The sequence below is a fragment of the Ursus americanus genome, chromosome X (genome assembly GCF_024610735.1).
Source record: "Ursus americanus isolate L20-20 chromosome X, mUrsAme1.1.p, whole genome shotgun sequence".
NCBI classification, from domain to species: Eukaryota; Metazoa; Chordata; class Mammalia; order Carnivora; family Ursidae; genus Ursus; species Ursus americanus.
Genome location: NC_142164.1, coordinates 17,090,072 through 17,105,924, shown reverse-complemented (window position 1 = coordinate 17,105,924; position 15,853 = coordinate 17,090,072). Strand labels below are relative to the sequence as shown.

General features: G+C 39.2%; 1 protein-coding gene across 3 annotated transcripts in view; it reads right to left on the bottom strand.

Annotated features, from left to right (window-relative positions):
- The window catches only part of GPC3 (glypican 3), a 405,964-nt gene that overhangs the window by 188,716 nt on the left and 201,395 nt on the right, over positions 1-15,853 (bottom strand). The window lies entirely within an intron of this gene.

Sequence of the window (15,853 nt, the reverse complement as noted above, 5' to 3'; positions counted from 1 at the left end):
AATGACAAAAGCCAGGATTCGGTTAACATTTCAGCCTCTCATGAAAATATTGATTAAAAATTGGCTAAATGAGAAGTTATTTCTCTTTCTCTCATTGATTTATTCAGTTAAAAAGAAAATGTATTTCAAGACATTTCATTTTTAGACAGAGATAAATATTTGACAACAAACCATATACCACCATATAAACTCACATAACAATTTAAGCCCGTTCAGCCCCGGAGGAGAGGCAAGTTCTTAGCTGAGAATAAAAGTTATCACGAATTTAATCATTTTTGGTAGATTTTCTCAAGATAACTTTAAAGGGAGCTCTCTGACAGATTGCTAGACCTGGAAATGGAACGTATCCCCAAAATGGGTATCTGGATGGAAAAAAAAAAAAAACCAATCCACGCGCTTATCTATACATTTGATATTACAAATAACGCCTCTGGTATTTGCAAGCTGAACATCTGGAAGGATGACTGCTAAGCTTCCTTGGTAAAGTTTGGCTTCCACATGGCTTGGAAACCTTATCTACTCTACGGAGACTACAAATTCAAGATTACATCTGCTGCCCCTACCCCCTGGCATAAGGCCCAATTAGTGTCATTGGTTTGAGAAAGAAAGTAGTGATGTCATATCATCTCATTTTCTCCAAACTGAAACACTCCAGACACAAATTATCCCAAATAATCAGAGTTCCACAGTTATATGAGGGAAGGGAAAACAACCATAATGATAGGTTTCTCAAGAAATAAGACAGCTTAAAAACAAACAAAAATAACCAAGTTTCCTGAGACATTTAAAATGAACTTAGTACTTTCTTCCATTTCCTTCCAAAGTGCAAAGGTCCATGACAGATGTAGTCTAAATGATGCCAATTCATGAGCCTTGAAAAATCCAATTATTACTACTTTCAGACTGCTAGAGAGACTGTGCTCCACCAGCTCCTTGGGATCACTTAGTCCGATATCACAGTCATCTGTGGCAGAAGTGAGCTCTAGGTTGTGCCACCACCATCTGCCCCAGATCCCTTGCAAGGTAGAACACGCTTGCTAGAGTCTTCCCTTGGGCTAATGACATGCCCGGCAATGGTGAGCAGATGCCCTTGTAATTCCAAGCCCACTTGAGAAAGTTAATCTTCATTTCCATCAACTGCTATCTGCTTATTTGTTTGTTTTGTTCTATTTTGTTTAGAACATAAGGCAATGCCTGGAAAAAGTTATCTATTTTATGGCAATTTCTTCCTAACCCCACATGCTACTCTAGTCTCAATCCTTGCATCTAAAGGTTGAATGAGGCCATGAGGCCAAGAGATCATCCAGCCCCATACAAAGGACCAGTCAACGAATGCTTTAAAATCATCAGAAGTGTGGAGATTTGAAACTATTCATTCAGTCTAATTTCAGCTACCAATCATTTATTATATACTAGGCTCTGTGCTAGGTGCCGGGGTATAGAAGTGCTGGGTAGATGGAGATAAATGATAGACCATCCCATCTTAATAGCACTCATGAGCTGTATGGTTTGGTGTTTACAAAGCATTTCCAAGAAGATTATGATATCTACAGTTTACAACAATCTTCTGAATTTGAGACAGTGATCCCCATTTTATACCTGATGGAATTGATGCTCAAGAGAGTTTAAGCACTTTCCCAGGGTCACATAACTGCAAAGTAGAAGCAGTCAGCTTCAGACTAGTGTCTCCCAGCGATGGTTACACTCTAGCTGCCCTCAGCCCTAGAGCCAACACACATATCCTCAAAAACCTTTGTAGAAAGTTAAGCTCTTTTAAAAGCTCATTATTTTCCCATTGGCTTCGCCTCTCCAGATGGAAATGTATTAGAAGAAATTGCAGCCGAAAGACCGACAAAGCAGAGTCGTGCTTTTTCACCTTTGCCTTGGGGCAGCATGAGGTAAGGGAAGGAGGACTGCTACCCTAAAATGAATTCTCTACAAGGCAAGTTTCATCTCTAGCCCACAGTGCATGTGTTCTCTAACGTGCAAGATATATGACAGTGAAATTCCATAGACTGTACTGCCATAACCTTTTTTTTTTAAGTTTCTGTTACTAGCACTGCTGGATCAATAGAAAAAGAAAATTACAAAAGATCATGAACTCTTCTGCAAAAAGAATAACAACAATGCATATTGCAGGGGGAAAGGGCTGCGGGTTCACATCTAACCTCAAGCGCACATGTGCTCCCTGCTCTAACTTTCACAGCTCGGAATCCACTTAGCACATCTCTGGGTTTTGCCCAACCCCCTTACTTGTACATCACAGGACAACAGACCAAACCATAACTGCTCGAGCGAAGGCTCCTTGGGGACTTATAGGAACCAAGGTGAGGTGAAAAGTGATGCTCGGCTTGAGGTTGGCAACTGGAGGTTTCATGAAATGAAGTCAAGGGCTAGAATTACTGCAAGGAAGTTCAACCCATTGATTTTTTTTGGGGGGGGGTCAGATAATAATGTACACTTAAGCTAGGGGAGGATTTCCTCTCTTTCCTGGAAAGGAGTCAAGAGTTATGTCCAGGAAAGATTGGAACAATGTAAAAATCAGAGCTATAAAGAAAAATTTGGCACTGAACAAAAAAATATGTTTTACCATATATAAAAAGATAAATGATACAGATAAATAGAGCTAATAAACCGAGTTAATATACATCCCAATATAGTAAGTTTTCTAGATTTGTAGATGCCCCCACCACTATCCCAGACACCACTATTTGGACACACTCTAGTCATGTCCACCTCCTCCTTAAATTATGGTACTCAAAAGGGACACAGTTCTCCAGATGTGGCTTGATAGTGAATTTTGCAATCAGGCTATTTATTATCTCTCTTTTTAAGTGGTTCAACAACTTCTCCTACTAACCACCCTCCCAAGCTCTGGCCATACAGCCTTCCACTGTAGCAAAATGACCATCTCTAGTATTTGGTAATGATGTTTCTGTATTCAGACCCAGACAGAAAGAAATATGTTTTCATGGGCCTTTTCGTTTGCAGGCTGCATACTTTCAAAAAAGGAGGTCATAATTCTGGTTGGAAGAGAGGAACGAAGGAACCGCTGAATTCCCTTCAAGCCATTAAGACTAGGGCAGTCCTTACAGAAGGAGGTTCGTTTTTCAAAGCATCTTTCCCCTCGTTGTAAGAATGGCAAATACTTTACACAAACTTTTTAAATTCCTAGGATAAATGCCACGTAACAAGTTGGATTCAAAATGGTCCTTGGTTTCAAGCACAGGTACTTCAATGGAAAAAGGAAAGTAACATTTACGAGGTACCTGCAGTGTACGTGCCAGGATCTGTGATAAACTTGCTCATGTATGTCCTCTCAATTAACTTTAACCTAGCCATATGTATTTGGAATTATTTTTATTTGACTGGTGAGGAAACTGAGGCTCAGACAGGTTAAATGACTTGCACAGGGTACCACCTCTAATGAAATGCCAGGGCCTGAATTTGAATGAAGGGCAGTCTAGCACCAAACCCCTTATTAATCTTACAATATGCATCACCCTAGAAAACTGGACATTGGGAGACTTCTGGTCTTGGCTCCAACATGTAAAGAACTTAGAATTCATTGTTCCCATCCTCCACAACAAGACAATAGCCGAATAAACTGAAAATCAAAAATTCTTCTTAGATCCGTCAGGGAACTGAGGTCCCAGGGCAAACTGCCACCCTGAAATACGGGAAGATAGGCAAACACAGAGAATCACAGGTGCGATCAGCTTACCTGGAGCAGAAGCCACTAGAGCCATAAACTAGTAGGAACACTTAAAGGGCAATTTTGACAAATTGACAGAGGGTAAATGTGGACTAGCTTGAGACCTAAAAGCTCCTGGGCCCCCAGTGTTACGAGCTCCCCACACCTCCATGAATTTACCTCCAGGAAGCATACAGAGTTCTCATGGTGAAGATCTAAGAAAAGTCTCCTTGTTTTTCAGGCAGGGGGAGGGGAAAAGTAATAATTGAGGAATACACCATGAGCATTCTCGGTAACAAATACCTGATCTCCAAAGGACGCAACTTTACCAAAGCCTAATATACCTGGTAAAAGGGCAATTAGACAAGTCTAGCCCCCTCTAGCTCTCTTGTTCTATCTTAAGGGAAAAAACAAAAGCTGAGAAAACCTTATGAAGGTCACAGCCCAAGAACTTAGACTCACTGAAAGCCTAAGATTCATCAGAAGATTACAGACCACTTCTATTCCTCCTATAATTTACCACCAGAAAGACAAAGACCCTATTTAAGAAGGAGTTATTAGGGAAACCCAAAAACAATTGGTGAGAAAAAAAATAAAACAAGGGAACTATAGAAAACTAAAGCTTCTGGCATTTATAGCTACAGCAAACATTAAAGAGCCCAGGTCCATGAAAATTCACACTAAAGGTGTAATCACCTTAGTTCCTATTAGCCTATATCATGCCTTACTTACAACAATCATAAGCCATGCTAAAAGGTAAGAAAAACAGTTTGAAGAGACAAAGCAATTATCAGAACCATAATCAGATACGGCACAGATTTTAGAAATACCAGACAGGAAATTTAAAATAACTATTATCAACATATTAAGGGCTATAATGAAATAAGTGAACGACATACAAGAACAGATTGGGTAATATAAATACAAAGATGGAAAATGTCAGAAATATCAAAAGGAGATGTTAGAAACCAAAACCAGAAATCAAACAGAAATGAATCAGTGAGCTTGAAGAAATATCGATGGAAAGTTCCCAAACCAAAATGGCGCAAGAAAAAGAAAAAACAGAAAAGAATACCTAAGAACCGTGAGACAAATTCAAAAGGTGTAGAATGTGTGTCATTGAAATTCCAGAAAGGAAGAGAGAACAGTGCAGAAGAAATATTTGAGGTAATAATAGAAAAAAATTTCACAAAATTCATGGTAGACACAATCCAAAGGCCCAGGAAGCTCAGAGAATAACAAGCAGGTTGAGTATCAAAATACCTACTCCCAGGTATATCAGAGTAAAACTGCAGAAAACCAAAGTGAAAGAGAAAGTCTTCTAAGAAGCCAGAGGAAGAAAAAGTCTTATAGAGGACCAAGCATAAAATTTATATCGAACATCTCCTCAGAAACCATGCAAACCAAAAGAGAGGGAAGTGGGGCGTCTGGTGGCTCAGTCAGTCAAGTGTCTGACTCTTGATTTCAGCTCAGATCTTAATCTCAGGGTTGTGAGATTGAGCCCCATGTCAGGCTCTGTGCTGGGTATGAAGCCTGCTTAAGATTCTCTCTCTCCCTTTGCCCCCCCACCATTCTTTCTCTCTCTCTTTCTCAAAAAAGAGAGGGAAGTGAAAATATTTAGTGTTGAAAGAAAAAAATCTGATCAATGCAGAATTCTGTTTCCAGCAAAATTTTTATTGAAAAGGGAAGGAAAAATATAGACCTTCTCAGACAAATAAAAATAGAAAAACATTGACATAGTAGACCTGCCTTGCATAAATGTTGGCAGCAGTTTTTCAGGAAAATCATATAGGTCAGAAAATTGGGTCTATATAAAGAAACGAAGAGCATCAGAGAAGGAATAAATAAAGCTAAAATAAAATATTTTATTTTTCCTTAAAAAACTGATCTAACAGATAACTGTTCAAAGCGATAATAGCAACAATGTATTTGGTGATGATAGGATGTGAATGGAACAGGAGGGAGAAATTAGGAATAGTCTGTTAAAAGGTATTTGCACTACCAGTGAAGCAATATAGTGTTATTTGAAAGTGGACTTAAAATTGTTTTAAAATGTATATTGCAAACTTTATGGAAACCACTAAAATTTTTCAAAAAGACGTATAATTGATATGCTAAGAGAGGAGAAAAAATGGAATCATAAAGAATGTTCAATTAAAACCAGAGAAGGCAGAGAAAGAAGGTTAAAACCATCCATAACAAAGAATAAGTGCGGTGAATAGAAAGCAGTTACAAGCATGGTGGCTACTAATCCAATTACATCACTAATCACTTTAAATGTCAATGGTTTAAATACACAAGGTAGGGACACCTGGCTGGCTCAGTCCTTAGAACATGCACCTCTTGATCTCAGGGTTGTAAGTTCCAGCCCAACGTCTGGGGTAGAGATTACTTAAACATACAATCTTTAAATACACAAGGTAAAAAATGGAGGCTATCAGAGTAAATATAAAAACAAGACCCAACTATAGACTGTCTACAGAAAACACATCTTAAATAAAAAGATATAAAGGGATAGAGAAAGACGTACCATGCTAACACTAAGAAAAAACTAGAAGAGCTAAATTAATTTCAGACTAAGCACATTTTGGAAGAAGGAAAACTATTAGGGACAAAGGGGTCAATTCTCCAAGAAGACATAATCCTTAACGTGTGGGCACCTAACAACAGAGCATCAAAATAGGTAAAGCAAAAACCTACAGAATTATAAAGCGAAATATACAAATCCACAACCATAGCTGGAGACATCAACATCCCTCTCAGTGACTAACAAATACATCAGGCAGAGAATTAGTAAGGATATAGTTGAACTGAACAGCACCATCAATCAAAGAGATCTCATCGATATTTATAGGATACGTCATCCGCCTACAGCAGGATACACATTCCTCTCAAACTCACATGGACCATTCACCAAGCTAGACCACATTCTGGGCCATAACATCTTAACCCATTTAAATCCATAGAAATCATACCAAGAATATTTTTAGACTACATAGATTTAAATTACAAATCAATAACAGAAAGATAACAAGACAATATCCAATCATTTGCAAATTAAACAACACACTTCTATATAACACATGGGACAAAGAAGTCTTAAGAGAAATTTAAAAATATTTTTAACTACATTAAAACGACAACACAACTTACTGAAATTGGGATGCAATAAAAAAGAATGAAATCTCACCATTTGCAAGAACATGGATAGAGCTAGAGAGGCTAGTGCTGAGTGAAAGTCAGAGAAAAGACGAATATCATATGATTTCACTCATATGTGGAATTTAAGAAATAAAACAAATGAGCAAAGGGAAAAGAGAAAGAGATAGAGAAAGAAAAACCAAGAAACAGACTCTTAACTTAGAGAACAAATTGATAGTTACCAGAGGGGAGATGGGTGGGGGGATGGGTGCAACAGGTGAAGAGGATCAAGAATATACTTATGATGAACAGAATAATGTACAGAATTGTTGAATTACTATACTGTACACCTGAAACTAATATAACACTGTATGTTAACTATACTGGAATTAAAATAAAAACCTTAATAAAAAAAAGAAAAAAAAAGAAATTGGTGGGATGCAGCAAAAAAAGTACTTAGAGAAAAATTTAAAGCATTGAATGCATATATTAGAAAAGAAAAAAGATCTCAACTTAATAAGATTTCACCAAAGGAAACAAGAGAAAGAAGAAGAAGAAAAACCTAAAGCAAGTAGAAGAAAACAAATAATAAAAATTAGAGCAGAAATCAATGAAATTGAAAACAGAAAATCAATAGAGAAACAGGGCACCTGGGTGGCTTAGTGAGTTAAACGTCCAACTCTTGATTTCAGCTCAGGTCATGATCTCAGGGTCCTGAGATCGAGCCCCGAGTCAGGCTCCATGCTCAGCCGAGAGTATATTTGAGGTTCTCTGCCTGTCTCTCTCCCTCTGCCCCTCCCCCACTTGTGTGTGCACACGCTCACGCGCGCGCTCTCTCTCAAATAAATAAATAAATAAATAAATCTTTTAAAAAAAGAAAATCAATAGAGAAATCCAATGAAACCAAAAGCTAGTTCTTTGAAAAGATCAATGAAATTTAAAAATAACTAGTCAGGCTAATACAAAAAGAGAAAAAAACACAATTTATTAATATGAGAAATGAAAGAGGAGTCAGTACTACTGATTCCATGGGTATTAAAAGAATGATACATGAATATTATGAACAACTCTATGGCCATAATCTTGATAAAATCGATGAAATGCATCAATTCCTTAAAAGACAAAACTACCGAAACTTACACAAAGAGATACCGATAATCTAAATTGGCCTGTATTTATTAAAGAAATTGAGTGAATAAGTAACAACCTTTCAAAAGGAAAACACCAGGTCCAGATGCTTCCACAGGTGAATTCTACAAAACATAAGGAAGAAAGGATACCAATTCTCTACAATGCCTTCCAGAAAACAGAAGCAGAGAGAACACTTTCTAACTCATTCTATGAGGCCATCATTACCCTAATACCAAAACCAGATAAAGACATTTCAAGAAAGAAAATCTACAGACCAACATCATTCATGAACATAAATGCAAAAATCTACAACAAAATATTAGCAAATCAAATCCAAAACAATGTATAAAAAGAATCATACACTATGACCAAGTGGGATTTATTTCAGATATGCAAGTCTGGCTTACCATTCAAAAATCAATTAATGTAATCCATCATACCAATGGCTAAAAAAGAAAAATCACATGATCATATCAATAGGTGGAGAAAAACATTTGCCAAAATCCAACACCATTTATGATAAAAGCCATCAGCAAATGAGAAAGAGAGGGGGATTTTCTCTGTGTTCTAAAGTATACCCACAAAAAAATTATAGCTAACATTGTGCTTAATGGTGAGAAACTAGAGGATTTGCTCGTAAGATCAGGAACAAGGCAAGGATGTCTCTCTCAGCACTCTTATTCAATATTGTACTTAAAGTCCTAGCTAATGCAACAAGACGAGGAAATAAAAGGCATACAGATTGGGAAGGAAGAAATAAACTGTTTTTGTTCACAAATGACATGACTATGTAGAAAAATCCTAAAGAACTGACAAAAAATTTTCTGTGAACTAATAAACGATTTAAATAAGGTCACAGGATACAAAGTTAATATACAAAAGTCTATTTTTTCTATATATCAACAATAATTAACTGGTATTTTAAATTGACAACACTATATCATTTACATAAGCACCCCAAAGATGTTACATGCTTAGGCATAATTCTAACAAAATATGTATAAGAACACACGGAGAGATCCTCCATGTTTATAGACAGAAAGACTCAGTATTACCAAGGAGTCAATCTTTCCCAACGTGATCTATAGATTCAATGGAATCCCAATCAAACTCCCTGCAAGTTATATTGTGGATATCCATACTAAAGTTTATATGGAAAGGCAAAAGACCCCGAATGGCCATCGTGACACTGAAGAAGAACAAAATCGAAGGACTGGCACCTATCAGACTTCAAGAACTCCTATAAAGTTAAAGTCATAAAGACAGCATGGTATTGGCAAAAGAATAAAGAAATAGATCAATGGAACAGAAAACAGAGCCCAGAAAAAGACTCACAGAAAGGACACAGGCAATTCAATGGAAAAAGGACCGTCTTTTCAACAACTGGTTCTGCAACAATTGGATACCCATATGCAAAGAGATAAATCTAGATATAGACATTCTATCTTTCATAGAAATGAGTTCAAAATGGATTGTAGACCTAAATATAAAATGCAAAACTATAAAACTTCTAGCAAATAACATGTGAGGAGACCTTGACCACTTTGGGTTTGCAATAAGGTTTTAGATACAACATGAGGAGTTCAATCCGCGAAATCAAAAATTGGTAAGTTGGACTTTTTAAAAAGTAAAAGCATGTGTTCTGCGATGTTAAGAGAATAAAGAGAAAAACATCTGTTAGAAGAAAGAGAAAACAAGCCTCAAACTGAGGGAAAAAATTGCAAAACATAACTGATAAGGGACTCGTATCCAAAACACGCAACGAACTCTTAAAATTCAACAAGAAAACAAACAACCCAACTAAAAATGGACCAAAGATCTAGATAGATCAATATCTCACCCAAGATCTGCAGGTGGCAAATAAGCCTGAGAAAACATGCTCGATGCTATATGTCATTAGGGAATTACAAACGAAGACAGCAAAGAGGTGCTAGTACACATCAGAACGGCTGAAACTCAGTACACTGATGTTACCAACGCTGACGAACACGCGGAGCAACACTGCTGTCGTCAAATAGTACAGCCACTTTGGAAGATAGTTTGCAGCTGCTTATAAAACGAAGCATACTGTTATCACGTGATCCAGCATTTGTGCTCCTAGATATTTACCCAGTGGAGTAGTTGAAAACACGTTCGCACAAGGCTATAGACCATGATTCCAACTATTTGACTTTCTGGAAAACGTGGATCGAAGGGGGCCCTAAGAAAGGCCCTTCCATATCAGCCATTGCCAGGGCTTTGGGGGTAGAGAAGGAGAGAGGGTGAACAGGTGAAGCATGGGAATTTTTAGGGGGGTGAAATAGTGCTGTTTGATATTCTAATGGAGGATACAAGACATGATACTTTTGTTAAGACCCACAGAACTGTGCAACGCAAAGTGCATCTTATTGTAAATTATGGACTTTGGCTAATAATAATGTACTGATATTGGTTCATTAATTATAACAAATGTACTCCACTAATGCTAATAATGGTAATAACAGAAGAAATGTGCGCAGGGGAGAGGGAGCAAACAGGAACTCTGTACTATCTGCCTGATTTTTGTTTAAATCTAAAACTACTCTAAAATACAAATTTTTTAATGAGAAAAACTGGACCTTGGAAATTCGTCCTCGATGTGACTGGTGACTAGAACCACCGGAAAGTGTTCACTCACTCTGTCTTCTTCCTCGATCTGCTTTGACATTTCTTTCACGAGCTAGGAAGTTTCAGCACACCATAGGTGCCATCTGGCATCAATGTAATCTTAATTGGGAAAACCACCAGAAAAAGTTAACGGACCAAAACATACAAACAGGCAACACGTTTTAGTGTTATTTTCAAATACTGAATACTTTTTAAAAACTCAGCCAAATAAAAATGGCAAGTTTAGGCTGTAAGAAAAGCCCCCAGGTTTTCTAGAATAGTTCACAGAGAAGATACTCAAAGGGTTTCTCCAACTTCTGTTGCATTTTCCTGGCATTTTATGCTCCACATTAACTAGAATTGACCAAGCTTAGAAATAAGTTGCTGTTAAATACGAGCCATCTATCTGTGTAGGCCCATGGCCACACTGTAAGTGGATGTAGGCTTTCTTTTTAACTTTCATACGCCAGGCTTCTAAATACCAAGGTACGTCAATTAGAAGTAAAGAAATGAGTGGAAAACAGTGAAAGTAATGTATTTTTCAAGGGCTGTTACATATATCACTTCATAGGTAGATAGAAACATATATACATACATACATAGGTACGTATAGATTTCCCCCCAAAGGCTATCAGAGACCAGAGAAGATGATTAGTAGTTAAGGGTATTCATGTCTCGTGTCTGAGGATTCTTCGAATGAATCATTTTAATCGTCTTCTCTGCAACAGTTGGCCACCCCTTTGCTCCATCAACCCAATTAGTTCTTATCATTTACCCTCCACTAGCTTGTCTGAACCACGAGTTTGTTTTAACCTTCTGGACACTGTGATACAGTCATCCAATCATTTTCCCTCTCCACGTGTGTTGCTAGAACATACAGACGAAATTTATGGCCTGCCTCTATGAGCCATAATAAATTTCAGGTCACGCATCTGTCTCCTACCTTAGTCCTGGCACCACTTATCCCTATGTATTTGGGTTGCATTGTCTTCTGCTTTTATTAATGTGCACTTTTGTAGGGCACTTTACACTCTTTGGGGGACGAGGTAGGGTGTAAATAAATAGGCAGGTAGATAAATAAGGAGGAGGGAAACAGGACCTATACCTACCACCTCCAGTGAAAATATCACTTCAGTGATGTATTCTCACGGGTTTGAGTAGCAACTATTAGAAGTGTTGGTAGTTGTGCACGGCCAGACCCTTGGCAGGGACTCAGGAGCCCAACACTGTCTTCCCCACAGTTCTCAGGGCCTGAGGTTGCACGTGTATGCATGGTCCTTCCAAAATCTTTTCTGTCCTTCCAAAATCTTTTCTCTCTTTACCCTTCAGCCATATCTTAAAAATTTTGGTCAAACGCATATAACAACTTTAAAATTAGGCCCTAATGAGGCTGGCTTCATCACAGCTCAGAAGACATATGTCTGTCTTCACATTGCATTCAGGAACAAGCCACCCTTGGAAAATCAGGAAGGTGGCGAAACAGAAGAATGGAGGGCAACTCCAGACGGTTTGTCTTACAGAAGACACTGGGGATCAGGAATTCATTTTACTGGGAACATGCCATGAATAACTCTGGTCCTTATAGGAGAATATTGTGGGCCAGAATTTTTCAGGCTGGACCATACCTTGCCCTATTATCTAGATGAGTTAGTCCTAAGACATGATCCTTAGACTTCGTTCATTCTTCACTGGCTCCCAGGCTTTCACTTGAATGAGCCAACCGTTGGTTGATTAGGAAATATTCTTACCTCTCCAAGGTTCCCCTGGTGAAGAAATAACACCTACCAAGAGAGGCACTGGGGTCGCATTCTCAGAGCTTGCAGATCAGTCTCTACAAAAGAAAGCCTGATAGTATCCAAGGAAGGGAAGTTCTACAGTCACTCTGAGAACCCACAAAGAATAGTGAAAAAGCCCCCAGGGCTCATCAAATCATTCCACTAATTAAAATTTTTTCTTTAAAAAAAAAAAGGTCCTTCTCCAAAGAGTTTATGGGGACCGGACATGGATAACTCCAAACACTCATGAGAAGAATGGCTTGTGTCTTAGCTAGACCAAAAAATCACGAAGACATTCTAGGTCTGGTTACTGTCTTCTCGACTTGTGAAATTTTCTTTTTATAGTGTGTGACTATAATTCCATACATCGAAGCTAAAGAGTTTCTTCTCTGAACCACCTGCTATTCCTAACCATAGCACAGGAAAATAAAAATGGGCTTTTGAAGACATATTGAATGCAAGATTCTACTCCCTTAAGAAAGGGAATGGCTTTATTTAAAGGTTCCAATGCAAACATCCTGTTAGTGCTTTTATCTAATAAAATCCTGTATTTCTTTTCAATATACCTTTAGATTTCAAAAAGAAAGAGCACAACAACTAGGGAGTCTTTTGTGTTGTCAGGACAATTAATGTGTTCCTTTGACCCAGTCTTGCTCTTGTCTGCTCTTCTTTCTTCCTTTAACCACTTAGATCCTAAATGAGTACCCTAAGAAAGGTCAACTGTCAGCAGTTTATGCAACCACTGTTATTGGAAAGAACTGCGTCTGTAACCCGTTATTAAGGATTTCCATGGCACTGTGTATTTCTGCAAGTGCTTCACAGCCAAAGCTTCGGTGATTACAAAACACCAGACTCCTCCTCCCCACGGTTACTGGAAGATGTGTTCCCATCCTTCCTCCTCTCACTAATGAGAATTCCCTGATCTAAGTCGACTTAGAATTTCTACACACTCCCCCCCACCAAGGCCTTATTCGTTCACATACTCAACAAGTACTCACTGCGCACTCTTTATAACAATTTTCTTTTCACTTTTTACACCCAGAGAGCCATGCGATGACTGTCTTCTCTCTTGTGAAAGATAAGGTAAATCTTGGCTAAGAGATCCCAAGCCTCAAAGGGTTGAGCTATTGGTTCTCCCACTGAACCATAACACAGTCTCTTAAGAAGTGTGTCTAAACCAAATTTCAATTTGTTTGGGACCTAAATTATTACAGGCCCCTGACATTATGGGAAGTCAATAATATTAACCACTTGCTAGAAACCTATTTAAAGACCATGTCTGAGGCATCTTAGCTGTATCATTAGATTGATTTCACTTGTATAAAACTAAATTTTTTCCATTTAATATGTACCGAAGGCACACTGTCTGCCAGACTGTGAATAAAACATGCAAACAAAATGCTCCTTGTGCCCTGGAGGCTCGCAGTAACAGCTATGACCAAGTACTGGATGGCCTATTTCCTTTGAAAAGCATAAAACACCTTGTTCTGAAAATCTGTTACAACCTAAGTATACACAGTATATACGGCAACACGAGCACCGTAACTGAATGTTTCATGTCATTTCAGAGTTTAGAAATGTGTATTCTCATTTAATTCTCCTCCTTATCTATCACCGGAAGTCAGTGTGAGTGTATGTATGGGGGGGTGAACACATGCATGTGTGCTCACCGGAAGTCAGTGTGAGTGTATGTATGGGGGGTGCACACGCAGGCATGTGTGCTCACCGGAAGTCAGTGTGAGTGTATGTATGGGGGTGCACACACATGCATGTGTGCTCACCGGAAGTCAGTGTGAGTGTATGTATGGGGGGGGTGCACACGCAGGCATGTGTGCTCCCCGGAAGTCAGTGTGAGTGTATGTATGGGGGGTGCACACGCAGGCATGTGTGCTAACGGTAGTTCAGGGAATTATTATTATACCAACTTCACAGATAAAGTGGTTGAAGCTAAGATCAGCTCTAAGGCATATGGCTACGTGTACCAACACAGGACTCCTATCTGTGTAATGTTTTTCCCATTACATCCATTTCCTTCTAGGGAAACTAGTGCATAGCACTTAAAGATTGGCTTTAGGTATAATAAGAGCCAACATCCACGGAGCTTTAACCTCTGCCAGGCAGTATTTCGAGGGTTTTGTGTGAATTAATTCGTGTATGATCAGAATCATCCTACGAGGTGGGTATACTATTTTACAGATATGAAAACTGAGGCACAGAGAGGTCAAGCAACTTGCCAAAGGTTATACCATGGGTAGGTAGAAAAGCCAAGATTTGAATGCAAACAGTCTGACCCCAGAGCGTACCCATTAAAACACTATGCAATAATGCCTCAGGGTATGGGTAGCTTCTCCTCACTCCCCCCGACCCCGTTTTCTTTTCCTTTTGGTTCAACTCTAAAAACAAAACCAAGCACAAAACAAAAAACCCTTAATATTTCAGTTGTTGGGCTGCACTGGGTTCACTGGACATTTCAGGAAAAAAACTCCACAACCTGGGTAAGACGTGAGGAATAAGGCAAAAGTCTGAATGATTCCAACTACTTACCAAGAACGGTAATTCCCTAGAAACACGCTGCCTGCAGTGCCTTATAGCCATGGCAAATGGAAATTATAAGAAAATAAGTGAAAAAGGTCAATACTGTGCATTTCCTAGGGATTATTGATATGGGTATCAAATCTCAGAGCTCTCAGCTCTAATCATAAAACTACGGTATTTAATTGAAAAGCTAGCCTTTGCAAAAAGGCCAGGCCCTCCCTTGAGCCAGAGTTCCTTCAAAGTGCTACCGGCAGACAAGACTCGGGGGCCAGGATCTTGGCCATTTGTCGGGACTCAGTCTCCTGCAGGGGACATCAGCACATGAAACCCAGGGAAGGAGAAGGCCAGGGGACTCGTGAAGGCTGGCTTGATGAACTCAGGGGGAGAGAGCTGTGCAGGTACACTCAACCGGCCGTGGCAACAGTGACCGCAGCCAAGGTCAGGGGTGGGTGAGCAGGGCTAGAACACCAGCAACGGGTCAACCATATGGCTTTCCCCTGAGCTTGGAAGGAATGTTTTATTTTTGGCACACTGCTCTTATATTCTATAAACTTCATAAAATGACTTTTGCCTCCACCTTAGAATGGAGTCTTGTGTGTTTGTGTCTGGTATGAGACTCTGGGAGAGAACGGGGACGGGAGCAGGGGTGAATCTCTTGTTTTGAGACTGACAAAACAAGTCAGCTGGTAGGAAGATGGCAGTGTTACTCCGAAGATGGCCCGGTGACGCTGGGCCGGGTGCTCTCCATTCCCCTCACTGTTCCCACTGGGCCATCAAGGCAATGGAGCAGCCACCAGCATCTGCATTTATGCCTCGACTGCTGCAAAGTTTGAAAACTGCTGATGCTTCTCAACAAGTCAAAATGTTTAATGCAGAAGAGGAAGTGTTTCACGATTTACTGAGCACCTAAAATGAGGAATTCTTCCTCCAGTAAAGGGGACTCCATGGACTG